This window comes from Capsicum annuum, chromosome 1 (assembly GCF_002878395.1).
Source record: "Capsicum annuum cultivar UCD-10X-F1 chromosome 1, UCD10Xv1.1, whole genome shotgun sequence".
In the NCBI taxonomy this organism is placed as follows: domain Eukaryota; kingdom Viridiplantae; phylum Streptophyta; class Magnoliopsida; order Solanales; family Solanaceae; genus Capsicum; species Capsicum annuum.
The window spans coordinates 167,710,401-167,718,007 of record NC_061111.1 but is presented as its reverse complement, the minus strand read 5'-3'; positions in this window follow the sequence as shown (position 1 = coordinate 167,718,007).

The window sequence follows — 7,607 nt, the reverse complement described above, 5'->3', positions numbered from 1 at the left end:
AAATTATATGATAAGAAAAGCTACTAAACTTAGCCAAAATTTGCACTTACTGAATTTGGCGAACAATTAATGGGTTCTAAGAGTTTGTAATACTATTCTGAGATGGTCTACATGATCATGTTCACTACGAGAGTAGATAAGAACATTATCAATGAAGATTGTGATGAACATATCCAAGTAATGCTTGAACAAGCAATTCATCAAGTTCATAAAGGCTTCTGGAGCATTAGTTAGACCAAATGACATGACTAGGAAGTTGAAGTGACCATACTAAGTTTTGAAAGTTGTTTTCAGAATGTCACATTCTTTGACTCTGAGCTGATGATAGCCTGATCTAAGGTCTATCTTAGAAAAGTAACTGGAACCCTGAATTTTGTCAAATAAGTCATTGATTTTAGGAAGTGGATACTTGTTCTTGACCGTGACTATATTTAGCTAATGGTAGTCTATACACATTCTAAGAGAATCGTATTTCTTATGCATGAATAGAACTGGTACACCCCAAGAAGATACGGGGGTCTGATGAATCCCTTATCTAGAAGATCCTTCAATTGTACTATTAAATCTTTGAGTTTTGTTGGGGCCATTTCGTATGGCGGGGTAGAAATAGGTTGAGTATCTAGAAGAAGGTCTATTCCAAAATTAATTTCTCGCTAGGGAGAGACTCCTGAGAGATCTTTAAGAAATACATCTGGAAATTCACATGCTACTAGAACGACTCAAGATTAGGGGTCTCTAAACTATAATCTTTAACTCGAACAAGATGATAAATACACCCCTTAGATATCATTTTCCTCGCCCTAAGGTAGGAAACAAGCTGACCCCTAAGTACTGAAGTACTACCCCTTCACTCAAAGACAGGTTTATTTGGAAACTAAAAATGGACAACTCTGTTTCTGTAGTCAACTGATGCTAGCATTAATGAAGACAATCCATGTTGAGGATGAAATTAAAATCGATTATCTATAATTCTACTAAGTCTGCTGAAGTAACTTTATGAGATACCATAACCAGACTATTCCTGTATACCCACTATGATAGAATTACCCACTTCGATAGAGACTGAGAATGACTCTGCTAGGATTTCGAGACTGACTTTGAATTCAACACTTATATAAGGAGTTATAAAGGACATAGAAGCTTTTGGATCTAGTACAGCATAGATGTGAAAATGATAAACTTGTAATGTACCAGTGACCACATCAGGAGAAATTTCCTAATCTTATCGGGACTGAAATGTATAAACCCTATTTGGGCGTTGCCCACTGGTAGCACTAGAAGCAGCACCCTACTGATTCAAGCGATCGGACTGAGTTGGGGGATGGTTATGTTGACTCTGCGAACTAACCTAAGGAAACTTCCTAACTCTGCGGCCTAGCTTGCCATATTAAAAACACACATCACTGCCAGCTCTACAGATACCCTGGTGGTTTCTGCCATACTTTTGGCAAAGGGGATTGGTTTGGGCACTGCTAACACTACCTCAGGGCTTAGGGCCTGATGCCCTGTCTCGATTGCCATTTCTGAATTTTTGCACTAAAGCACTGGCTGAGAAAGGAGATGGAACAAAGGATTTCAGGAAGAACTAAGAATGATTCCCACCCTCTGACTTAGGCTGTGCAAAATTGAAACTACCTGTTCTCGCTCTCTTATTCTTCCTCTCTTTCTTCTTATTCTTGGCCTCCTCTATCTACTTAGCATAGACCATGAGCCTGTCTATGTCCATATCCTTAATAAGTTTTGTGGTCCTACACTCCTTGACCACACTGCTAGACACTCCTAACATGAACTTACTCATCTTCGCTCTGCTATCTGCCACAACATGTGGGGCATATCTGGATAACTGAGTAAACTTGCGAGAATACTCCTGCACTATCATATTGCCCTGCTTCAGGTTTATAAACTCAAAAACCTTCGCTTTCCTCAACTCTAGCGGGAAGAACCTATCCAGAAAAGAAACTACAAACTCCTCCAATTTTATAGACCCTACATCTGTGGCCCTCTCTACCTTCCACTATTTGAACCATGAGTAAGCCATATCCTATAACTGATATACGGCTAACTCAACGCTCTCAGCAGCAGTCACCCCCATGATATTGGTAACTTTCTGCACCTGATCAAGAAATTCCTGAGGGTTCTCATCTGACTTAAACCCGGTAAACGATAGAGGATTTATTTGGGTGAAGTACAGAATCTTAGCAGCAGCATTATTGGCCACTGGGTTGGCCGGAACCATAGTTGGACGTTCATTCTGGGCTGCCATAGAATGAGCTAGGGTGGTGAAGGCTACTCTAAAATCCACGTGGGAGACATGCTCTCCCAATTATTTGGATGGATGGGTTGAGGGGCTGACTAATCTCCCATTCCTCTTCCCTGAGTCCTCTATGGAGGCATATTTTGTAAATGAAAGAGAAAATAGGATTAGAAAGAGAGTTTAACTAGAATTCATGCTCACTCGCACGACATGAATACTGAAAGAAAGGAAACTTTTCCTAAAATACCTCGCAGCCTCTTGTCCATAAGTATGGAGAGCAACACACCCATGCACAAGACTCTACTAGATATGGCTTTCAGACTTTCTAGGGCTCTATTAAACCTAACTCTGATACCAAGTTTGTAACGCCCCGAGTCTATACCCCAAACGCTACACAGTGCTCATAATCCTGAAGGACCACAAGCTAACCCATGACTGGAAATAACACTACCCTAAGGTTTAGGGCCTGCTGCCCTATCTTTATTACTGCCTATGAATTTTGGCATTGGAGCATTGGCTGAGGACGGAGCTGGAACTAAAGATTTAAGGAAGAACTGAGAATGACTCCCACCCTCTAACTTAGGTTGAGTGAAGTTAAAGCTACCTATTCTAGCTCTCTTGTTCTCCCTCTCCTTCTCTTTATTCTTAGCCTCCTTTATCTACTGAGCATAGACCATAAGACTAGATATGTCTATCTCCTTAATCAGCATTGTGGTCCTACACTCCTTGACCATACTATTAGACACGCTAGACACAAACTTACTCATCTTAGATCTGTTGTATGCTACCACATGAGGGGTATATCTGGATAACTGAGTAAACTTAAGAGAATACTCTTTCACTGTCATGTTTCCCTGCTTCATATTAATAAACTCCAAAACCTTCGCTTCCCTAAACTCCAGTAGGAAGAACGTATCCAAAAAAGCATTGGCAAACTCCTGCTATGCGGCTAACTCTGCACTCTCACTAGGTGTCACCCTAATACTATCTGTGACTCTCTGTACCTGATCAAGGAATTCCTGTGGGTTCTCCTCTGACTTAGACCCGATTAAAGTTAGAAGGTTCATTCGGGTGAAGTATTGAATTCTAGATGTAGCAGTATTAGCTACTAATTTAGATGGAATGGCAGTTGGGCATTCATTCTGAGCTACCAAAGAATGAGCTAGAGTGGTGAAATCAACTCTGAATTCTGAATGGGAAACATGCTCGTCCAGGGGATCTGCCTAAACGGGAAGAGGTGCTGGCTAATTTTCTGTTCTCTTTCCATTCATTTTAGATGGCATATTCTGTAAACGAAAGTAAGAAAAGGATTAGACTGAGAGTTTAAACTGAGCTCATGCTCACTCGCACGATATGAACACTGAAAAAAAGGAAACTTTTTCCTAAAATTCCTCATAGCCTCTTGTTCATAAGTGTGGCGCGCTACACACCCAATTACAAGACTCTACTAAACGTGGCTTTCAGACTACCTAGGACTCTAATAAATCTTGGGCTCTGATACTAAGTTTGTAATGCCTCGAGTCAACATCCCGGACGTCATACGGTGCTCATAAACTCGAAGGACCACAAACTAACCCATGACTGGTACCTGCTGCAATCACTGAATAATAATACTGTATAGTGTAGAAATTAAGTGGAAAATTGCCATAAGGTTCAAAACTGAAATCAAATACTAAATATTGAAAATCAATATTATAAACTAAACATCCGTTTGAAATACTCTAGTCTGAAAAGCCTCTAACAGAACTATCTGAAAGTGGAGTTGATGGGACAAGACCCCAACTAACTCCTTGTACTGAAATACTGATAACTAAAAACAATACTCTATCCTAAAACTATGAGGACTCACCACTAAATCTACTGCTGATAATCACGGCTGCTAGGTACGGTCAGGAGCCCTACGTCTCAACCTATGATATAAGAAATCATAGCATAAAAAAAAGGTATGCGTCAGTACTTTGAATGTACTGGTATGCTAGTGAGGTAAGGCTGAATGGATGGGTTCATATACATTAACAATAACTGACTGAATGGTATTAATATAGCTAAATGAGAGTACATGTATATCTGAAACTGTTTTAGATACTGATTATCCAATGTTATGCACATAACTACATATACTGTAACTGAGATTTCATTAAAACTAAATAATGAGTTTTGAAAACTGATTGACTAATATCTGAGTTTACTGATACTGTATTATTGTTAACTAAGTGACTGTTTTTGACATTCCTGATTCTGTAGAGCTGAACTGAGTTATATACTGAGCTGGGTGACTGTATCTAACAATCCTGGTTCAGAAACTGAATAGAGGTTTTATACTGAGTCTGAATCTGAAACTATGAGAGTGTTCGTCTAACCGGCATACCCCGATTATAAACTGAGTTGGGGTCCAACCAGTGACCCTAGTTGGAAGGGTGTTAGTACCTTGCCAAGGGATACTAACAATGGCTATGATTTAACCCTCTCTGATAGGAAGCCCTTTCATCAACCCTCGCTGAAAGGAAAACTCGTACGAGATGTATCAAGCCTAGACTGGAAGGAATAAAACTCAACTTACACTAGCTATGTAGTTCTGTAATGCAAGGACTGCTACTAAGGGACAAACCCTTTACTGGCAGGAATGCTCCCATCCCTGGGTTCACTCGGTGCTGATTTCTAGTCCCAATTGAATAGATACTGAACTGATTTTTATACTGTACTAGGCTTGACATCATGCTATCTATCTAAGCTGGACTGAGTTCACTGACTTCTGATAATTGACTGAATACACTGAGTTCTATTAACTGGCTGAATATACTGAGTTCGATTATCTGACTGAATACTAATGTATGTGACATCACTGAGACTATTCTAAAACTATTGTAAATCAAGGTAAACAGCTAGATTTTTGGGTATTAAATATCCCCAGGACTCGATTGTGTAAATTGTAAAACATAGCATAAGCTTGAACGCATGATAGCTAGACACTTTATCACAATTCATTCATTAAGGCATTTTAGCAAACATTTACATGGCATGAACTTGTATACAAGCTAACATGATATGATTTCATTATTCAACTCACATGAGCGATTCATCAAACACTTAGGGATCATAATCATGAATAAAATTAAATTCAACGTGAAGTTTGTGAAAGAAATTAACTTGTAATCAAAAAAGGGTTCTTGAAATCTAAGGATGGAAGGAAACTGTAACGACCCAAAATCACCTGCCGAGACATCACACGGTGCTTAAGGCTACAAGTAGCCCAAGCTAACCCTTTGAGCCAGTTTCAACTAATAACACTCATCTCAAGATGACATAATTCAAACACTTGCATAATCATATCATAAGAAAGGAAATGCGGGGATAAGTACTAGGTCCAAACGACCACCATGCTAGAAATTTCAACACAAACACAATCTGATAACTTAGTCTAACGAAGCCTCTACTAAATTATGAACTAGAGAGCCGTTGGGATAGGTCCCCAACTAACTCGAAGTGAACTAAAAATAAAACATAGTCTCTCAAGTACTGAAAAGTCTGAATATAGGTCCTCGAACTATGAGGAATTACCATTACGGGAATGTAGATAGAGGTACTCGAAAAATCATAAACGAGGCTGGGACTGATCACCTGAACCTACATTATAAGATAATGTAGCACATATACATATATGTGAATCAGCACTTGGGAATATACTGAGTATGTGGGGGTGAATGCATTTATATAAAATAGTATCAACCTTCTTTAATCAAATCATGCATACAATATGGGGCGACTCACATGGCTTGGACAAGTATAAAATGTAAACCTCATAAATCATGTAGGATGGAGCTTGTAACACAAATCTCATGAGACATCGGTCTTTAACCTTAAAATCAGAAATCTTCTCTTATTCTTAATACTCAAAGACTAAAGGGACTCTAAACAATACTTTCAACTCATGCATATGTCTCATGCAGAGTAAAACTTCTTTAATGCTCAATACCTCAGAACCCTTTGAACTCAAATACTTGGAATACGGAATCATATAATTTTGACACATACTTGAAGGCATTTCATTCACTTTAGGATAATGTCTCATTGCAAACTTTAGGGAAATCATTCTATCTTAATGGAAAGATATCTAGTTTAGGGAAATGTTTTAGTTAGGGAACAATTTTGCAATCTTACCATTAGGAAAATAGCTCATAGGGAGGGAAATTTTAGTTTTCAAGGAAGTAACTGATCTCGAAGCTTAAATGTCAAGGGAGGTTCTCTTAACTGACATAAACCATGCGAGCTACATGGAGTCCAATATTTTGTCCTCCTAAGGAAGTGACCCCACGTTGGGGAGGAGTGTAATACTCTTTGCCAGGGGGTATAACCTAGGTTCAGTGATCACTAAACAAAACTCAGCCTCGGGCCCATATCAACTTGGCGTTAGGCCCAATAATAAACTCGGCCTCAGGCCCAACCAATGGTGGCACGTATTTTTGGGGTAAGAAATCGTAGTAACTTACCCGCTTGGTAATAAATACTACTACCTTTAGATTATCTGCGCTCATATTATAAAAATCCACTTTTAGAATAATTTTATGGTTCACCAAGAACCCAATAATCAAATCTGTAATCTCAAGTGAGGAAGTGGATTTCAAAGCTCTGTGACCATTAGGTCAAATCATTTCTCAATAATCTCAAAATACTCAAATTATGGGTGCTTATAGCACAAGAGTTCATGAAATTGCAAGTCTTAAGTAGGGCTTACTAACCCATAATTCAATTTCAAGTTAAAACTTATCAAAAGCATAATAGATAGCATATGGATTTATATCTCATGTAGAAATCTGGAAGTTACAGCAATTTAACTCAAAATCTCAATATACTCATATACTTCAATACCTCAAACATTTCCAATATTAGCTTCTCAAGGATTATAATCATGGGGTATAGACCCAGCTGTAATTTCTCAAGAAAACAAGCGGAAATCATGCTATTTGACTCTCAATTCATGGAAAACATCAAAGTATTGCAATCAATAATAATGGGTGAAAAATCCTAGTTCAAATTAATGTAAAAACCTCATAGATTTCAGGAAAATCATGATTTAAATAAGCCTTTGGGCACAAGAGTGAAAGGATTATCCTTGTTCAAAACCTCACATTTCTAGATTATGAAATTGGATGAACAAGTTTGCTCTAACTCTTCTTCTTATCTTTGAGAGAGAGGGTTCTTGAAACTCTTAACTTGGGGAACTTAATTCTAAACTATATTTATGGAAGCTATGGTGAGCTCTTGAATCTCTTGGGGAAAGGTTTTTTATTTGATTTAAAGAGGAAACCCTAGCTTTCTTAGGTTAGAGATGAGTTATGAAGCCAGTTGCTTCACC